At 40.2% G+C, this 18,736-nt stretch overlaps 1 protein-coding gene across 2 annotated transcripts in view; it reads right to left on the bottom strand.

Annotated features, from left to right (window-relative positions):
- The window catches only part of FBXO25 (F-box protein 25), a 110,210-nt gene extending 93,483 nt beyond the window's left edge, over positions 1-16,727 (bottom strand). For both annotated transcript variants that reach the window (XM_043989684.1, XM_043989685.1), the window contains exon 1: positions 16,551-16,727. The gene's annotated coding sequence lies outside the window, so the exon portion shown is untranslated. The remainder of the gene's footprint in view (positions 1-16,550) is intronic.
- Positions 16,728-18,736: the final 2,009 nt, after the last annotated feature.

The following is an 18,736-nucleotide window of genomic DNA, read 5'->3' as shown; positions in this document are numbered from 1 at the left end:
CAGCACAGTAGTATTCCATCACAATCGTGTACCACAACTTGTTTAGCCATTCCTCAACTGATAGGCATCCCCTCAATTTCCAGTTCTTTGCTCTCACGAAGAGAACTACTGTAAATATTTTAGAACATAAAGTTCTTTTCCTTTTTCCCTGATCACCCTGGGAATACCTATGGTATTGCTGGGTCAAGGGATTTACACAGTTTTATAACTCTCTGGGCATAATTCCATATTGCAATAGCCTTCTAACTGGTTTCCTTCCCTTGAGTCTCTCACCACTTCAATCCATCTTCCACACAGCTGCCAAAGTGTTTTTTTTTTCTAAAGTACAGGTCTGACCAAACTACTCCTGTACTCAATAAACTTCAGTGGCTCCATATTATTTCTTGAATCAAATATAAAGTCTTGTTGGGATTTAAAACTCTTCACAACCAAGCTGTTTCAACTGCTAAAAACTTCTTTTCGTAGTTTGGTTTTTACCTACTCTATATGTATTGTATGTATCTTGTATAGTACAGGGGTGTATTACAGCCAACTTAAACAAACTATGAGATCCTGTTGATTGTTAAATTTTCAGTGCTTATTTACAACTCGGAAATCAGAAAATACTACAAATCTGGAATTGATTTATTGTTTGCTATTATTTTTATTGTTATTGTTTATAACATTTTGTTATGTTATTGTTGATTGTTTGGACTTAATAAAGTGTAAAAAATACATATTAAACTTTAAAGTATCACACATTCCCCCCCCCCCCAAGATGGTAGTTAAACATTTATCAGCAAACCAAGTCATCCTCTCCCATTCCTCACCCCATTATAAAGTAAGTCTATGACGGTAGAGATTTTCACTTCTTTTTTTGTACCCTAAGCATGTAGTATCATGCTGCCTGGCACAAAACAAGTGCTAAATGCTTGTTGATTAAGTTTCAACAATTCAAGGAGGAAGAGCTAGAATTTGAGAATTGGAAGGGACCTAAATGACCATCTAGTTCAATCCAAACAAGAAAGGAATCTACTATAATATTTTCAACAAGTGGTTGTCTTGCTTCTGTTTGAAGACCAATAAGGAAGGTAAAGCCATCACCTATATAGGCGACCTATTCTAGCTTTAATAGAAGGGATTCTTTACATCTAGCTGAAATTTGCCTCTTCAACTTTCACCCGTTGCTCCTGGTTCTGCCTTCTCAGCCAGGCAGAACAAGTCTTAACTCTTCTTCCATATGACAATCCTTCAAATGTTTGAAGACAGATCTCATATCTTCCTTGCGTCTTCTCTTCTCCATACTACACCATTCTACTTTCTTCAAATGATCCTTATATGACATAGACTCTAGGTCTATAATCATTCTGAATGCCTTCTTCTGAGCACTCAATGGTTTAGCAATATCCCTTTTTTTTTTTTCAGCTGGGACAATGAGAGTTAAGTGACTTGCCCAAGGTCACACAGCTAGTAAGTGTCAAGTGTCTGAGGCCAGATTTGAACTCAGGTCGTCTTGAATCCAGGGTCAGTGCTTCATCCACTGTGCCACCTAGCTGCCCCCTGCAATATCCTTCTTAAATTATGGAACCTAGAACTCACCACAGTACTCCAGATAAAGTCTGAAGAGGAAGAATAGATCAAGACTATCACTTCCCCTAATCCTGGAAGTTATGTCTTTCTTAATGTAGTTCAAAATTAAGTTGCCTCTTGGGGAACTGCTATATCTGTTACGTCATATGGAGTTTGTAGTCCATTAAAGCCTTCAGATGCTTTTAGAACAAATGCTAACCATACTTCTACCTTGTACAAAGTTTGTTTTTTGGTACCTAAGGCTAAGTATTTATATTTATCTGTAATGAATTTCATTTTGCTAGCTAGAATGAGCCCAATGCTGCCTTTCAGGATTCTGATTCTATTAACTGGTAGTGTTAACTAACTGAAAATCCCAGATTTTTGTCATTTGCACAATTAGTGAGCAGGTGATCTATACTTTTATTCAAGTCAATGACAAAACTGTTAAACAGCATAAAGCTGAGCACAGATTCTTGTGGGGTATTCCACTAGAGATCTGCTACTCTGACACTGAATTTGAATCATTAACAAAATTATTCAGAGTCTAGTCATCTAGCCAGTTCTGAATCCACTGGATCATGTTATCTCCTAACCCATCTCTCTCCAAATTCTCCACAAGAATAGTAAAAAAATATTTTATCAAAAGCTATGCTAATATCTAACTAAACGATATCCTTTGCATACCCAGATCTCCTAGCTTGGTAATCTTGCCCAAAAAAGTAATAAAGTTGGTTTGGCATGATCTATTCTTTTTTTTTTTTTTTTTTTTGCGGGGCAATTGGGGTTAAGTGACTTGCCCAGGGTCACACAGCTAGTAAGTGTTAAGTGTCTGAGGCTGGATTTGAACTCAGGTACTCCTGAATCCAGGGCCAGTGCTCTATCCACTGCGCCATCTAGCTGCCCCTGGCACGATCTCTTCCAGAATTTTCTCAGGAATTCAAGTCAAGATCTACTCTCTTTGCATTTTTGAAAACCAAGACAATGGCTGCTTTTTCTCCAACCTTATAGCACTGCTTTCAGTTTCCGTGACCTTTGAAGTATCCCTGACAGTGGCTCAGAAATCACATCTGCCAGTTCTTTCACCATGTGACTTTTAATTCATCAAAGATAGCTATACACTCTCTTATTATCTTCCATCTTGGATATCAACTCCCTGTTAATCATTTTCATGCCAATTATAATGTAAAGGTCATTTTCCTTAGAAAACTTGCCAATTATAGTCATTTTCCATAGAAGCAAAAAAAAAAAAAAAGGCAGTTTTATCCTTCTTTATAATCAGTAATCCCTGTCCCATTTATTCCGAGAAAAGGTGCTTATCTCTTCTTTGAACCTCTCTTTGCTCTAATATAGTTGGGTTTTTTTGAGGGCAATGAGGGTTAATGACTTGCCCAGGGTCACACAGCTACTACGTGTCAAGCATCAGAGGTGAAATTTGAACTCAGGTCCTCCTGAATCCAGGGCTGATGCTTTATCTCCACTGTGCCACCTAGATGCCCCTCTAATATAGTTTTAAAATAACAACAACAGGGGCAGCTAGGTGGCGCAGTGGATAAGGCACTGGCCCTGGATTCAGGAGGACCTGAGTTCAAATCCGGCCTCAGACACTTGACACTTACTAGCTGTGTGACCCTGGGCAAGTCACTTAACCCCCCATTGCCACACAAAAAAAAAAATCTTAAAAAAAATAAAATAAAATAACAACAACAAAAACCCAACCCAAACCATTTTGTTGCCCTTAGTTTCCATCACCAATCTTGACTCATTCTAAAACTTAGTACTTCCGACACTATTTTTACAAGGTCAAGCCATGCTTTTACATTGATAGGTGACCCAATGGATAGAGTGCTGAGCCTAGAGTCAGAAAGACCTAAGTTCAAATCTGGCCTCAGACAATTATTAGCTGTGTGACACTGGGCAAGGCACTTTGCTTCTGCTGCATCTGTTTCCTCATCTGTAGAATGAGGGGTAATAGGTGTGAGGATCAAATGAAATAATAACTGTAAGTTGGTTAGCAGAGTATCTGGCACATGGTAAGTGCTATATAAATGTTAGCTATTATTGTTGCTGTTGCTGCTATTATCATCCTTGGGCATTTGGCCTTGTACTTTCTATAATCTGCATATTTCTTTACAATCTGACTTTTCAGTAAGTTCCTTGTGAATCCACATTGGTCTCTTCAGATAAATGTCACTGTTATTCTTTGTTATTCCTTTTTCTTTGGGTTTTCAAAATTTTATTCCTGAGCATCTCCCATCCCTCTTAGGCTGACTTCTCCTGTAGGCCTTTTATTCCATGGAACCTTACCTATCTTTCTTATAAATCCTTGGAAATTTTCTTTCCCCCAAATTAGAAAGCATGTCAGAAAATGCCCAGATTTCTTTCCCTCCTCTATTTATCTTCCTCTATCAAAATCTCTAGGAAGGACTGGTTACTTCAGACTTAGGATTCCAATTATTTCTGTTCCAGCAACCTTCAGGTTAATGAGAAAAAGATCCAGAACAGAATTTCCTCTTCTTGGTTCCTCTACCTTTTGAAGGATAAAATTATCACTAAGAGACAGCTCTGGCAGATGTCCCGATAATGGAAGATTCCCATCACTACTAGATTTTGTCTCTGTACCAGGAATGTGATATTTCCAAAACTCTTTATTTAGTCAGTCTGTCAATAAGCATTTATTAAGCAACTATTATGTCAAGTGCTGTGCTATACACTGGAGACACAAAACAAGGCCAAAGAAAGTCACTGCCCTCAAGAAGCTCACAGTCTAATGGGGAGACAATAGGCAGACAATCACGTACCAACAAACTATGTATACAATAAATAGGAAATAACCAACAGGGAAGGCTTTAAACTATGAGGGATTAAGAAAGACTTTCTGTAGAAGGTGAGATTTCAGTTGAGATCTGAAGGAAGTCAGAGGAGCAATGAGGCCATTGATGAAGAGGGAGAACATTCAGGAATGGGGATAGTTAGAGAAAATGCCTGGAGGTGGGAGATGTAATTTTTTTCAGAGGAACAGCAAGGAGGCTGGTGTCATGGTGTGTGTGTGGGGGTGGGGCAGCACTAATTTGGAGAGTTAGGTGATGGGTAGATTCTGATAGACTCTGAGTGCAAAGAGATTTTTGTATTTGATCCGGTAGGAGATAGGGAACTACTGCAGTTAACTGGGGGGCATGACATGCTCATGCCTGTGCTTTAGGAAAATCACTTTGGTGGCTGAATGAAGGATGTATTGGGGTGGGGAATGACTTGAGGCAGGCATCCATTGAGGAGGTTACTGGAATTGTCTGGGCATAACTTGATGAGGACCCACACCAGGGTTGTGACAGTAGCACAGCAAAGAGGAAATATTTGAGAAATGTAGCAAAGGTAAAATTGACAGAGCTTAGCAACAGATTGGATTATGGGGGATGGGGGAGAGTAAAAAAAGTGAGGAATCAAGGATGACTCTTGGGTTGTGAACCTGGGTAACTAGGATGGTGGTATACCCTTGAGAGAAACAGGGAAGTTTGGAATTGGGGAGTATTTAGAGGGTATAGTTTTAGACATGCTGAATTTATGATGTCTACAGAATATCTAGTTCAAAATGTCTAAAAGGCATCTGTTGATGCAAGACAGTAAGTTAGTAGAGATATTAAGGATGGAAAAGTAGATTTGAGAATCGGCAGAATAGAGATAGATGAATTCATGAGAGCTGATGTGGTCACCAAGTGTAGAGGAAGAAAAGAAGAGGGCCCAGGACAGCTGTCTATGAAGTACCTGAAATTGGTGGGCATGACCTGGATGAAGACTAGCAAAGGAGACTGAGAAGAATTGGTCAGATAAGTAGGAGAAGAACCAGGAGATTAAAGTAGTGTCTTGAAAGCCCAGAAGAGTATCAAGGAGATGAGGGTGACCAACAGTGTCAAAGGCTGCAAAGGACAAGGAGGAGAGGTTCTAAGCCAAGGCCATTGGATTTGGTAATTAAAAGAAAATTAGTAACTTTGTCGCGGGGGGGGGGGGGGGGGGGGGGGGGAGGGGGGTTCAGCTGAATGATGATGTTAGAAGCTTGACTGTAGAGTTAAGAAGAGAGCGAGAGGAGAGAAGTGGAGGCACCTATTGTAGACAGCCTTTTTAAGGAGTTAAGGAAAAACAGATATGGTACAATAGCAGGGAAAGACTTGGGCATGTTTGTAAGTAGTAGGGAAACTCAGCAGACAGGGAGAGATTGAAGATCAGTGAGAGTGGGTATGTCAGAGGGGGCAGTCTGCTGGAGGAGTTGGTATGCAATGGAATCACTTGCAAATGTAGAGTTTGTTTTGGCGAGGAATGTCACTTCATGTGAGAAGGGGCTGAAGGAGAAGATAGTGGCAGAAGGCATTGAACTGATGTGAGATGAGGAGTTGAAAAGAGGGGTGAATGGCCTCAATTTTTTCAGTAAAGTATGAGGCAAGGTACTCAGCTGAGAGGGTGGGGGGAAAGGAGAAGTCATGGAAGGTTTGAGGAGGGACAAAAAGGTTCAGTTTAGATGAATGGGAAAGTGAGATGTTTAGGGAGGTACAGAAGGATTAGTCTAGTAGCAATGAGGACCTAGTTAAGGTCACATAACAATTTTATTACATATATTTCCTCTCTATCTAGGTGGTATATATTATATTCCAATGACAAAATTACTTGTTTCTCTCTCTAGACACTGACTGTTACTCAAATCATCTCTGGCTTTCTTCTCTTCCTCTGGGTCCTGGATTTCCTCATATTAGATATACTTTTTTAATGAACAACCCCCCCCCCCCTTTATCTAATCTGTATGTTTCAGAAAACCTGTGCAGTGTCTAGGCACACATTTCATCCCACCAAATCCATGATACTTATGAGGGTACATCTGGCTCTTTACCTATGACAATGGGATATTTATATTGGCATTTAATGCCTTGAGTTTTACCACCTGCTCTCAGGGAACTCATACCCTAACTGGGAGAGATAACACATATATGAGAGTTCAATTGCAGTGCAAATGCAGACTTGATGGACTTTAGAACAAAATGTAAAGGCAGATGGTAAGGTCCATGAGTTCATTGTCTTTTTTTGGGGGGGGGGGCAATGAGGGCTAAGTGACTTGCCCAGGGTCACACAGCTAGTAAGTGTCAAGTGTCTGAGACCGGATTTGAACTCAGGTCCTCCTGAATCCAGGGCCAGTGCTCTATCCACTGCTCTACCTAGCTGCCCTTCTGAGTTCACTGTCTTACAGAAAGGACTGAAGTTGGTGACTCCCTGCTCATATAATTAATATGAGAGATTATGCCCACATGGTGAGGGTGGGGTCCTGTATATGACTAGTGGAATGTGGGGAATGGGTCCAAGGGTCATAGTAGATCAGACTCTGAATTCTCTCTTGTAGGGGCAAGGATGAAGGTGGATAAGTGAGCAGCTTCAACATCTAGGCAAGAAAGAGAGAGAAGAAGGGAGTATTGGCAAGAAGGCTGGGAATAGCTTCCCACAGAATCCAATCTGCTGGGGCCCCCAGCACACAGAGGACTGAGGTGGGGGAGGGAAGGAACACACATTTGGATGTGAAAAGTAATAGAAGGTAAAGAATCAAGGATGACTCAAGTTATGAACCTGAAAAACTGGAAGAGGAAAGTTAGAAGAAGGGATGAACTTAGGGGGAAAATAATACATTTTGCTTTGGACATACAAACATTTGAGATATCTATAGGACATCCAAATGGAAATGAATGAAAATTTCTTCATCAGTGCTAAACTGCACACCCAAATGTACATTTTTCTTCATCACATGTGGATTAATTGTAGAGTATACTGTAAGAAAAGTAATAGTCTTAGAAGGACAATTAAAAGCATAGAACAGGAGAACATTTTAAAATGGCTTTGCTTCTTCCTGTCACTTTTACAAAGAATACTTATAAAATCAAGCTTGCTTCTTAGACACTGAACATTTTAAAATATTCAAGCCACTTATGTTACCAGTCACCCCCAGATCTATAATCAGAATGGGGCCAGAGAATAAGGACAGGAAAAGAGTAGATAAAGTTTGTAGGATCATAGACTTTGAGTGGGAAGAGATTTTAGGGATCATTTAGTCTGACCTCCCTATTTCATAGGGAACCGGTACCCAGAGGAGGGACATGCTTTGCCCAAGGTCACAAAAGTAGTAAGTAGCAGAGGGAAGACTTGAACCTGGTTCCTGACTCCAAATCTAACATCATTTCCATTAGCCTCCTCTACTCTTCTCTGAGGCTCTATCATTTGGGTATGAGATGGTGTCATCCCTTTCCATATGTGGGATCTAATTCATAAAATGAAAGTAAGATTCTCCATGGGGAATCTTGTCTACAATGCTCCCTTCAACTATGACAGAGCTATATGCCTGAACTTCAGGCTTCAGATAGAAATTTTGAAAAAGAATTAGGGAAAATTGACTAGAGAAACTTTTGTTTAAGTGTTACTTTAGCACACTATTCAACTTAATTTCTTTGCAAGGAATATAATTCAATTCAACAATCATACTATGTGCAAGGCACTCAGCTAGGTGCTGGGGATACAAAGACAAAAATAAAAAAGACTCTGCCCTCCAGAAGTCTACATTCAACTCAGTGTAAACAACACGTAATGCAGATAAGTGAGTTAGTCAACAAGCATTTATTAAGTGTTTACTGTGTGCAAGGCACTCTGATGAGCACTGGGGACACAAAGACAAGCAAAAACACAGTCCCTGCCCTCAAGGAGCTCATATTCTAAAAGAGAAGATAGAGTATAAATAACTAGGTACATAGAAAATATATACAGAGTACCTGTAATACGAGAGGACATTAGCAGCAAGAGGGAGAAGGGAGATCTGGGAAAGGCTTCCTGCAGAATGTGGTCCTGGGCTGTCTTGAAGGAAGGCAGAGGTGGGGGGGACTGTTTTTCCAGAGATGGGGGTGGGGCAGCCAGTGAAAAGGCATGGAGATGGGAGATGAAATGTCATGCTTAAGGATCTTCAAGTAGACCAGTGTTGCTGAATAATAGAGTGTGTGGAGGGAAATCAGGCAAAAGAAGGCAGGAAAAGTAGGCAGGGATAAGATAATAAAGAGCTTTAAGGGCCAAATGGAGAAGATAAAAGGCAGCCACTGGAGCTGTAAAGGAAGCATCTTGGCAAATGAGTAGAGGATAGATTGAATTGGAGAAACACGAGCTTAGCAGAAGAGTGAAAAGGCTATTGCAACAGTCTACACAAGAGGTCATGAGAGTTTAAACTGGCTTTGTGGTTCTATTAGTGTAGAGAAGGAGGCTTATACAAGAGATATTGAGAACATAGAAACAGGAAGATTTTCCAACAGTTAGGATATGGAGTGAACAATAAATATAAAGTATATGCAAAATATTTGCAAAGTAATTTAGAGAAATCACCAACAACTAGGGGAACCAGGAAAGACTTAAGCTAAGTCTTGAGGGGAGTTAGGAGTTCAACAAGGTGAGAAGTGTATTCTAGGCATAGGGGAAACTTGCAAGGGTGAGAACAGGAGATGGAATAGTAGGCTAGTTTGGATGGAACAAGATGTAGAGAGAGTAATGTGTAATCAACAAGCTAAATTAGAGATCAATTGTAAAGGGCTTTAAATGACAAATAGCAGTGTTTATGTTTTATACTAGAGGCAAGAGAGAACCACTTGAAGCTTCTTGAGGAACAATCTGGAAGATGTATGGAAGATGGATTAGAAAGGAAAGAGGTGGATTCTGGACAAGATTCAGGCAGCACATCATAGCTGTCATCCCATATATCTGAATGGATATCATGCAAAAGAACTATTTGTTTGTTTGATTGACTGATCTCAGAGGGTAGAACAGAAACAACAGATGGAAGTTACAAAGTAGATTTAGGCTTGATGTCAGAAAAAAAAAAAAACTTCTCTGAAGGTTTTAAGTTCTTCCTCACTGGAGGTCTTCCAAGTATAAACTGGATGGCTACTTATCAGTTAAGTTATAATGAGAATCCCTTTCTGGTATTGGTTGGCCTAGAGTCTGCTGAAGTCCTTTCCAACTGTAAAAATTATGTGATGCTGTGAGCAATTAAGCGCCTATTGTAGAAATCTAGGGAACATGTGATGAGGCCCTGAGTTAGAGTAGTAGCTTTGAAAATGAAAAGAATATATGTAAGAGGCATTGGGAAGTGTAATGGAATTTATTAATTTGATCATTGACAATGCTATGCTAAGGTTTAGTAAAAATACAGCAATTCAAACAGTTAAAGAAGAGAATCCAGCTTTCCAGACCAGAGTCCAGAATTCAGTTTTTCCAGACCAGAATCCAGACCAGAGTCCAGAATCCAGTTTTCCAGACCAGAATCTAGCTTCCTCCTGATGACATCTTACCACTTCAAGAAGACAAGAGAAATCAGAGACTCTATATGAACTGTTTTGTTTTGTTAGTTTTTACTATCTCCTTTCTGTTATAATATACAGCATTTGTTACATGTACCCTCTGCAGAGGCTCTCCCTTTGCAAGACTAATGTCAAAGCGTCGGTTCATGAGGACAAAAAAAAATCGCCCCTCTGGACAAAACTTTCCTCTCTTCCTTTTCTATATTGTTGTTCACATATTATTAGTTAGCAATAGTTATTATATTCTTTTTACTGTTCCGTCAAGGAAACATTTTGTTTCTTGAGGAACAAAAGGGGGGACTGTAATGATTGGAATGATGCCACCTACTGGAGACTTGCTGTGGGAAAGCTCCACCATGAGGAAAATGCCTCAGAGGCATTGTGGCTTTTCCTTGGTGTCAGAAAATGACGTTTGCTCATGGGGGCTGTCTATCAAGGCTACCAGCCAATCAACTTGAGGAGCCTCCTATTTTCTGGGAGGAGACAGGAAGGAGGAGAGGGAGCCTGCGTGGAGAACTCTGGGGCTTTTTGGGTTCCTGACTTGATGGTGGTGGTGGCAGAGGACTTCACAGGAAATTTGAGGAAAGATAGGAATGCCAGGCTGTTGGAATTCTGTTCTCAATCTTTTTTCTTTCTATTTTCCAATAAACCCTTAAAAACCTAAACTTGTTTTATCAGTGATTTTAGTCAGTTTCCCCCAAAACTGGGGGAACAGATTAGAATTCACATTTAGAACATTAAATTACACAGAAGGTAGAATCAACAAGACTTGGCAAATGATCAGGTTTAGGGGGGAATTGAAGAAGGAAGAATCAAGGATGATTCTTGGATAGCAAATCTTGTGTCCTTGACATAAAAAAAGATGTGAAGAAGAAGGGATAGGTTTGGCGAAAGGATGAGTTCTTTTTGGCCATCAGAGAATTCAACGTTATGAAACACAATTACTAAGGCTACATTTCTACAAATCACTCTCTCTTTGGAATTCACCACAGAAAGAACACTGGACCTGAAGTCTAAAGACGTGTGTAAGAGTCCCAATTATGCAATTTACTACTTGTATGATTTTAGGTAATCAATTTGCTTGTCTGCAAAATAAAGTAATAATACTCATGCTAAAGGGTTGCCACAAGACTTAAATGAAAAAATAGATAGAAAATGTTTTGTGAGCTTTAATGTACTTAAATATCAGCTATTATAATCATCCTTTGACATCATAATTAAAGCGTTAAAGGTAGGACTCTAGGACAACTATAAACAAAGTAATTTGTTGTTGTGGTTGCTGTGGATTTTTATCAGCCCTGTTTTTTTCTTCCATGAAGGAAACTTATGGAGAGGAATTTCCTCTATCAAGGATAAAGGGCAAAGTCATGTGATAAATTTGAGATAGAATTAATCAACAAGTCTTTGTGAAGCACCTACTATATGTACTATGTTAGGTGCTGGGATATAAAGTCAAAAATGAAACATTCTCTTCCAAAGGTTACATTTTAACAGGGAACAAAATAGATACATAGATAAGTATTTAAAAATAAATTCAAAGTAATTTGAAATGAAATGGCATGCCAGAGAGGATCAGGAAAGGCTTCCTATCAGAAGTTGTGTTTGAGCTAAAAAGGAAATTTCAATGGAAAAGTTCTAACAGAACCTGACAACCACTTGTCAGCTACATGGGGATTTCTTTTGTACACATGGGTTGGACTAGTTAGCCACTAAGGGCCCTTCCAAATCTTGAAACTTCTTCTTCCATCAAGGAATTGTTTATTTCATATTTCTTCCATAAAACTTTCTCAGCTCCTTGTTATCAAAATTCCTATCTTTTAAATTTCATTAGCACTTACTGTTTATGCCATTCACTGGTCACTTTTACCCAATTAAAAACAGTTTGTATGTACATGTCATATTTTACCAAGTAGACTGTAAGCCTCTTTAGGGAGCACTGTGTATCAAACCTCACTGTGATCACATAGTGCAGCACAAAACCTGGCATGCAGTGGCTGCTTATCTCTGTGCCTTTGTATTATCTTCCATGTTCAGAATGTATACCCTTCTCCAACTCTTGACATTCTGTGATTGCTGGGAATGACAAATACAGCTGGTTCCATTTTTCCTTAATAGAAATGTGATTCGCATCTTTCTTAACTTCTCTGTATGTAGAAGGTGGGGTTTTAGCTCTCCTTGAGACAAAAGTTGAAGGAAACTATGGAAGCCAGAAGGAAAAGATGAAGAGGAAGAACATTCCAAGCATGGGGGACAGACAGGTGAAAAGAGCCAGTTGGGAGATAAGACTGTCCTATTCGAGGAGGAGCAAGGAGGCCAGTGTCACTAGATCAGAGTATGTGTAAGGTCTAAGAAGACTGGAAAGGAAATTGGGGAAGGCAAGTTATAAGGGGCTTTGAATGCCAAACAGAGGACTTCATATTTTATCACAGAGGTGACAGGGAGACACTGGAGTTTACTGAGTCACTTGGGGGTAAGTGGGTAACACGGTGAAACTTTGTTTTAGAAAGATTACTTTGATAGCTGAGTGGAGGATGGACCGGAGGAGGGAGAAACTTGTGGCAGGCAGGCCAACCAGCAGGTGATTTCAGTTGTTCAGAGGAGAGAATGAGGCATATTGGGGAGGTGTTACAAAGGTGAGATCGACAGGCCTTGGCAACAGGTTGGATGTGTGGGGGGTATGTGTGTGAGAGTGAAGAGTCAAGGATGACACCTAAATTGTGATCCTGGGTGACTGGGAAGATGGTAGTGTCCTCAATAACAATAGAGAAGTTAGGAAGAAGGGAGGGTTTGGGGAAAACATGAGTTCACTTTTGAATAGGTTGAATTTAAGATGTCTATGGCTTATAAAATTCAAGATATCTGAAAGGCATTTGGAGATGGGGGTCTGGAGGTCAACAGAGAGGTCAGGGCAGGATAAATTGATTTTTTTTTTTGGCATGGTAATGAGGGTTAAGTGACTTGCCCAGGGTCACACAGCTAGTAAGTGTCAAGAGTCTGACGCCAGATTTGAATTCAGGTCCTCCTGAATCCAGGGCTGGTGCTCTATCCACTGTACCACCTAGCTGCCCCCAGGATAAATTGATTTTGAGAAACATCAACATAGAGATTATATTTGAATTCTTGAGAACTGATATGAGATCACCAAGTAAAATAGTAGAGATGGAAGAAAAGAACAAAGATTAGGGCAAAGACTTATGGGACATCTGAGGTTAGTGGGCTTAACCTGAATGAATATCCAACAAAGAAGACTGAGAAGATAGGCAGGAGGAGAACCAGGAGAGAGCAGTGCCATGAAAACCTAAAGAGAAGAGAATGTTAAAGGTGATTCAAAGAGTAAAAGGCTACAGAGAGGTCAAAAAGGAAGAGAATTGAGAAAAGGCTATTAGATTTCACCATTAGTGACTTTGGAAAGAGCAGTTTTGGTTGAATCATCGGTGGGGTCAGAAGTGAGAATGTAGACAGTAAAGACAAGACTGAGAAGAAAGGAAGCAAAGGAATCCAATAAAGCCAGCCTTCTCAAGGAATTTAGCCACAAAAGGAAGGAGAATTGCCTCATTCTGTTTCAAATAAAAATTTCATTTTTGTTTGTTTTTTGTGCAGGGCAATGAGGGTTAAGTGACTTGCCCAGGGTCACACAGCTAGTAAATGTTAAGTGTCTGAAGTCGGATTTGAACTCAGGTCCTCCTGAATCCAGGGCCTGTGCTTTATCTACTGTGCCACCTGGCTGCCCCCCAGAACTTCATTTTACCTCAAGTCCTTAACTAAAGGCTTGGCTTCTTCAAGAGAAAAAGGTATGGCTCTAACTTTGCTCTCAACAGCCCAAGTATTAGGAACAAAATTGGAATATTCACAATCCAATTTAACAAATATTTTATAAAGTGCCTACAATGTGCAAAGCACTATGGTATAATGATTAAAAACATTTTTTAAAATTGAGACTTTGAAAATTTTGTTATCTGGTACTTGAAAATATATGAAATTGAAATTAATTTTGTCTCACAATACTCTTCGAGGCAACTGGAGAAACTCTGGTGTGGCAGATATAGAAATCATAGTTAGGGAGTATTCTATGTGTAAGTATCCAGTTTCTGGGTAAATATCTAGCTGTCTTTTCATGTGATATCTTGTATAATTACTTGTAATGAGTCTACTAAATATTTCATCACAAATGATGTCATGTTAAATATGGAAATGAGCTCTCATCTCACTAGGAGGAAAACCACAGCTGGTATTGCACTAAGTAAAAGTTATGAGCTCTAGTATGGGTAGAAAACCCTGTCCATTTCAGAAGCAAGGGTAGAAAAGAAATAGTTGATCCTTCAACCATATTACAGCATTTTCTTTCTCACTTGCTTCCCTCAAATCAACTAGAATCATAACAGAATTTAATACCCACATTATCATGGTACTGTGTAACACTTAAGATCTAAAGTTATGAATAATACAGATAACTGGCATTTATGTAATACTTAAATGTTTATAAAGCACTTTCCTCAAAACAACTATACGAAATTGAGTAGTGCAAATGTTGTTATTTCCATTTTACAGATGAGAAAATCAAGTCTGAAACTGACTTCCCCAAAGTTACACAACTTTTAAGTATTGGAGGCAGGATTGAAACTTCAGTCTATTGACTCTTTCAGCTACATTAAGTTGACATTGGAAACGATGCCTTTTACAGTAAGATATGGAAAACATGATTCAAATAAAATGTAACTTTAACCCTCAAAAAAAGCTTTCTGAACCCTTTATGTTTAGCCATCTCTTTCTCAGTTAGGTGGAAGCAACTAAACACCTTTGAAAATCATTAAACTAGTTATTAAACTGGTATTCAAAATAATAAAAACTCTAAGTATAAGGTACGATCTATAAATAGTTTAAGTTTAACAGCATAACAAACAACATTAACAACTGATTATAATGGCAAGGTTGTTTTATAGGTAGTAAATGGATCTCCAAGAGAAGTACATATTTTTGATTGTTTATTATTTTTCATTATATTTCTTAAGGGTAGAGTCTTCACAGTCTTCAGTCACACCACGCCTCATCATCCATAAGACATTTCTTCATTACAGATACCCACTCAAATTCTTTCTTCTATAAATTAATACAAATAATTTAGGATCATTCTATTTCCAGATTGTTTACATAAAGGCTGAGTTTCATTAAGGTAAGAAATAGAGAATGAACATTTTTTTAGTATTCAATCTAGGGTTGAGTATTGAGAATAAAGTTAAAGAAAACAAAGAGAATAATCTGTGAGACTGCTTGAAAATAGAGAGAATCCAAAGGAAAATAAATACAAATATGATGTCAGGAGATGGTGTTTTTGGTTTGTTTTTGTTTTTTGTTTATGGCTTTTTGTAGAATTGCTCAAAAAGGGAAGAATGAGATGGTGTCTTGGCCAGGAAGAAAGCCTCATGTTGTTTAGGTCAATACATTTTTAGTCTTTATAAATGGGAGAAGCATGGTATAGTGTAAAGAAGAATGAATCTATGTTCCAGATCAAATACTTTTCTAGGGTCTTATCTGGACCCAACATCTTGATGTGATTCTGTGATTGGGTTTTTAACAAGATGGAGAAAAGAGGCAGCATCTGATAGAGAAGGGTGGTTAGAATTACAGCTTAACAATAGGAAGAAGACAATCACCAGGGGTAAGGAAAAAAGGTAACCAAGTTATATGATTCCATTTACTAAGAAGTGAGTTGGGGTAATACATGTTGGTGGTGAGTCCAGTCAAGACAAGAAGTATTTATTAAGTACCTACAATGTGCCAGGGACTGTGTGCTAAGCACTGGGATACAGAGGAAGGCAAAAGCTAGTTCCTGCCCTCAAGAAACTTACAATCCAATGGGGAAGATAACATGCAAACAACTACATTCAAACAAATATATAGAAGACAGACAAGAAATAATCTCTGAGGGCAGATTATTAGCATTACCAGCATGGGAAAGGGTTACTGAAGAAGGTGGGATTTTTAGCTGAGAGTTGAAGGAGCCTGGGGAGAAGAGACAACAAAGACAGCAGTAAAGGTGTAAGGTAGACAGCTAAGGCAGGCCAGACGAAGACAAGGGGCTGGAGAGGAAGGGTAGAATAAAGAGAGAAGGCCAGGAGAAGGGTGAGCACAGAAGGGAGGAGGAGGAGGCAGCCAAGGAGCACGAGTGACAGGGAGAAGAGGTGTTCAAAAGAGCCCAGAAGAGGAGGAAGGAAAAGGAGAGGTGGAAACAAAGAAAGGAGGGAGGATGGGAAATGGATGCAGGGGAAGGGAGGGTAGCAGAAGCAGTGGGGAGACAGGCACCAATGAAAGCCGGAAGGGAAAGGATAGGGAAGGGAAGATGGAAGGAGATGGCAGAGGGTGGGAAGGGGATCGCGAAAGAGCAGAGGCAAGGAGAAAGGGAGTGAAAACGGATCAAATGAACGGGCGGGTGGGAGAGAGAGGATGGAGATCACCGGAGATGGAGCGGGGGAGCATACAAGGAGGAGACTGGGAAATGGGGAGTACGGCTGGGGGGGACAGAAAGATCACAGAGGTGGGGGAGGAGGACCGAGGGGGCGTGGGAGGAGGGAGAGCGGGCCTCAAAGGAGTCGGGGGCGGCCCGAGCACAGAGGGGAGCCTGTCTTGGGGTGTCCTCCCCCTTACCTGGCTCCTGCCCTGATCCCGTGGAAGTGTCTCGCTCTGCAACCCGGAGGGCAGCCCTTGCTTATTGCCGGAAGTCACCAAACGTTCTTCTCCTAAAGCCGAAGGGGAGAGGCCCCACCCCCTCCCCGTGAGCTGATTGGCTGGTGCCGTCTCCGCGTGTCTATGTTGCTACCCTGGGCAGTAGATTCAGAGATGCCCTACGACTCCACGGTTTGCGCATGCTCCTTAGGGGCCTCCACGCCTCTGTTCCACCCCTCCTCCCGCTCCACCCATACTTAAAATTCTGTAGCCCTGGAGTGGTGAATAGATCTGCTCAGAGGACAGAGAAAGGAGTGGGCGGGATACAAAGGGGGTGGGCGGAGCCACAAAGGGGTGGGCGGAGCCATCGGGTTCAAGGAGCATCGCGTTAGCTTTAGGCTGTCAGGGCTTGATAGGATTGTAGAGATTATTTTGGCCTAAAGTTCGGAAGTATTTTTGTGTCGTGGATCCCTTTGGTAACCTAGTGAAGCTTATGGACCCTTTATCAGAATAATGTTTTTAATTACATGAGATAAAATATGTATGACAACAAAGGAATTCAGTTATATTGAAATAATTACCAAGATATTTTTTTTAAATGTCAGTCTCCAGGTTAAAAATCCCAGTAGGCGGGGTAGCTAGGTGGCTGCAGTGAATAAAGCACCGGTCCTGGATTCAGGAGGACCTGAGTTCAAATCCGACATCAGACACTTGACACTTACTAGCTGTGTGACCCTGGGCAAGTCACTTAACCCTCATTGCCCCGCCCCCCCCCCGCCCCCCGAAAAAATCCTAGTAGGCCAAGCCCTTCATTTGTACAGAGGAAGAAATTGAAACTCAGATGGGAAAGCACTTGCCCAGAGTCACAAAGCTAGGGAATATCAGCATTTGGATTTGAACACAGGCTCTCTAGACTCTACATTCAGCCCTCAGTACAGTGACAGGCATTGTATCTTGTGCTGGGAATACAAAAAGAGACAAAAGACAGTCCCTGTCCTCAAGGAGCTCATAATCAAATGGGGGCCTAGCAAACAAATATGTGCAAACAAGCTAGGTATAGGATAAATAGGAAATAATTAAAAGGTGAAATCTACAGGCCTTGGCAATAGAATGAATATGATAGTGAGAGGAAATGAATTGAGGATGACATCTGGGTTAAGAGTCTGGGGTATTAGCCCACACTCAACAGTAATAGGGAAGTCAGGAAGGGGAGAGAGTATGAGCTCAGTTTTGGACATGTTGAGTTTAAGTTGTTTATTAGACATCTAGTTCAAGATGTCTGAAAGGCAGTTGGAGATGTGAGTTTAAGATTCATTTGCATAGAGATTATAATTGAATACATGGGAGCAGATGAGATCACTAAGTGAAATAGTATAGAGGGAGATGAAAAGAGGGCCCAGGGCAGAATCCCATGGGACTCACAGGTAAGAGGGCATGATTTAAAAGAGGATTCAGCAAAGGAGACTGATAAGGGGTGGTCAGATATATAGAAGAAGAACCTGTAGAGAGTGGAACCTCGAAAACCTAGAGAAAATACAGTACCAAAGAGGGTGATCAGCAGTCTCAAAAAGGCACTCAATTTTCTATTAAAGCACACTCCCCTTCCTCCTTTCAGAGGAAATTAGTGCCAGTTTATGAACTGGAAGCAAAACTTAAACTAAAGCTGGAAAACCTGAGGTTCTACATTAGGTTCAGATATAAACTATTTGACCTTGGACAAAGTGCTTCCCCATTGGAATCTAAGTTTTCTTATTTAGAAAAAAGAGACAATATGTAGAAATTAAGGGGTTAGTCAATTGAGTTTCTGAAATGGGGTATGTGAAAATGAAAATAAATTTTATAACTATATTAACATAATTTATTTCCTTTATAATCCTATATATTTATTTTTATGCATTTAAAAAACATCAAACAGGGGCAGCTAGGTGGCACAGTGGATAAAGCACCCACCCTGGATTCAGAAGGACCTGAGTTCAAATCTGGCTTCAGACACTTGACACTTACTAGATGTGTGACCCTGGGCAAGTCACTTAACCTCCATTGCCCCGCAAAAACAAACAAACAAAAAACAAATAAAAACCATCAAACAAGGAAGTTTTCAAGGATTCTCTAAACCTCTAATATACAAATGCTATCTATTAATAGTATTTTATTAAAGCTGAAGGCAT

The sequence above is a fragment of the Dromiciops gliroides genome, chromosome 2, assembly GCF_019393635.1.
Source record: "Dromiciops gliroides isolate mDroGli1 chromosome 2, mDroGli1.pri, whole genome shotgun sequence".
NCBI lineage: Eukaryota > Metazoa > Chordata > Mammalia > Microbiotheria > Microbiotheriidae > Dromiciops > Dromiciops gliroides.
This window is presented reverse-complemented; position numbering and strand designations above follow the sequence as displayed.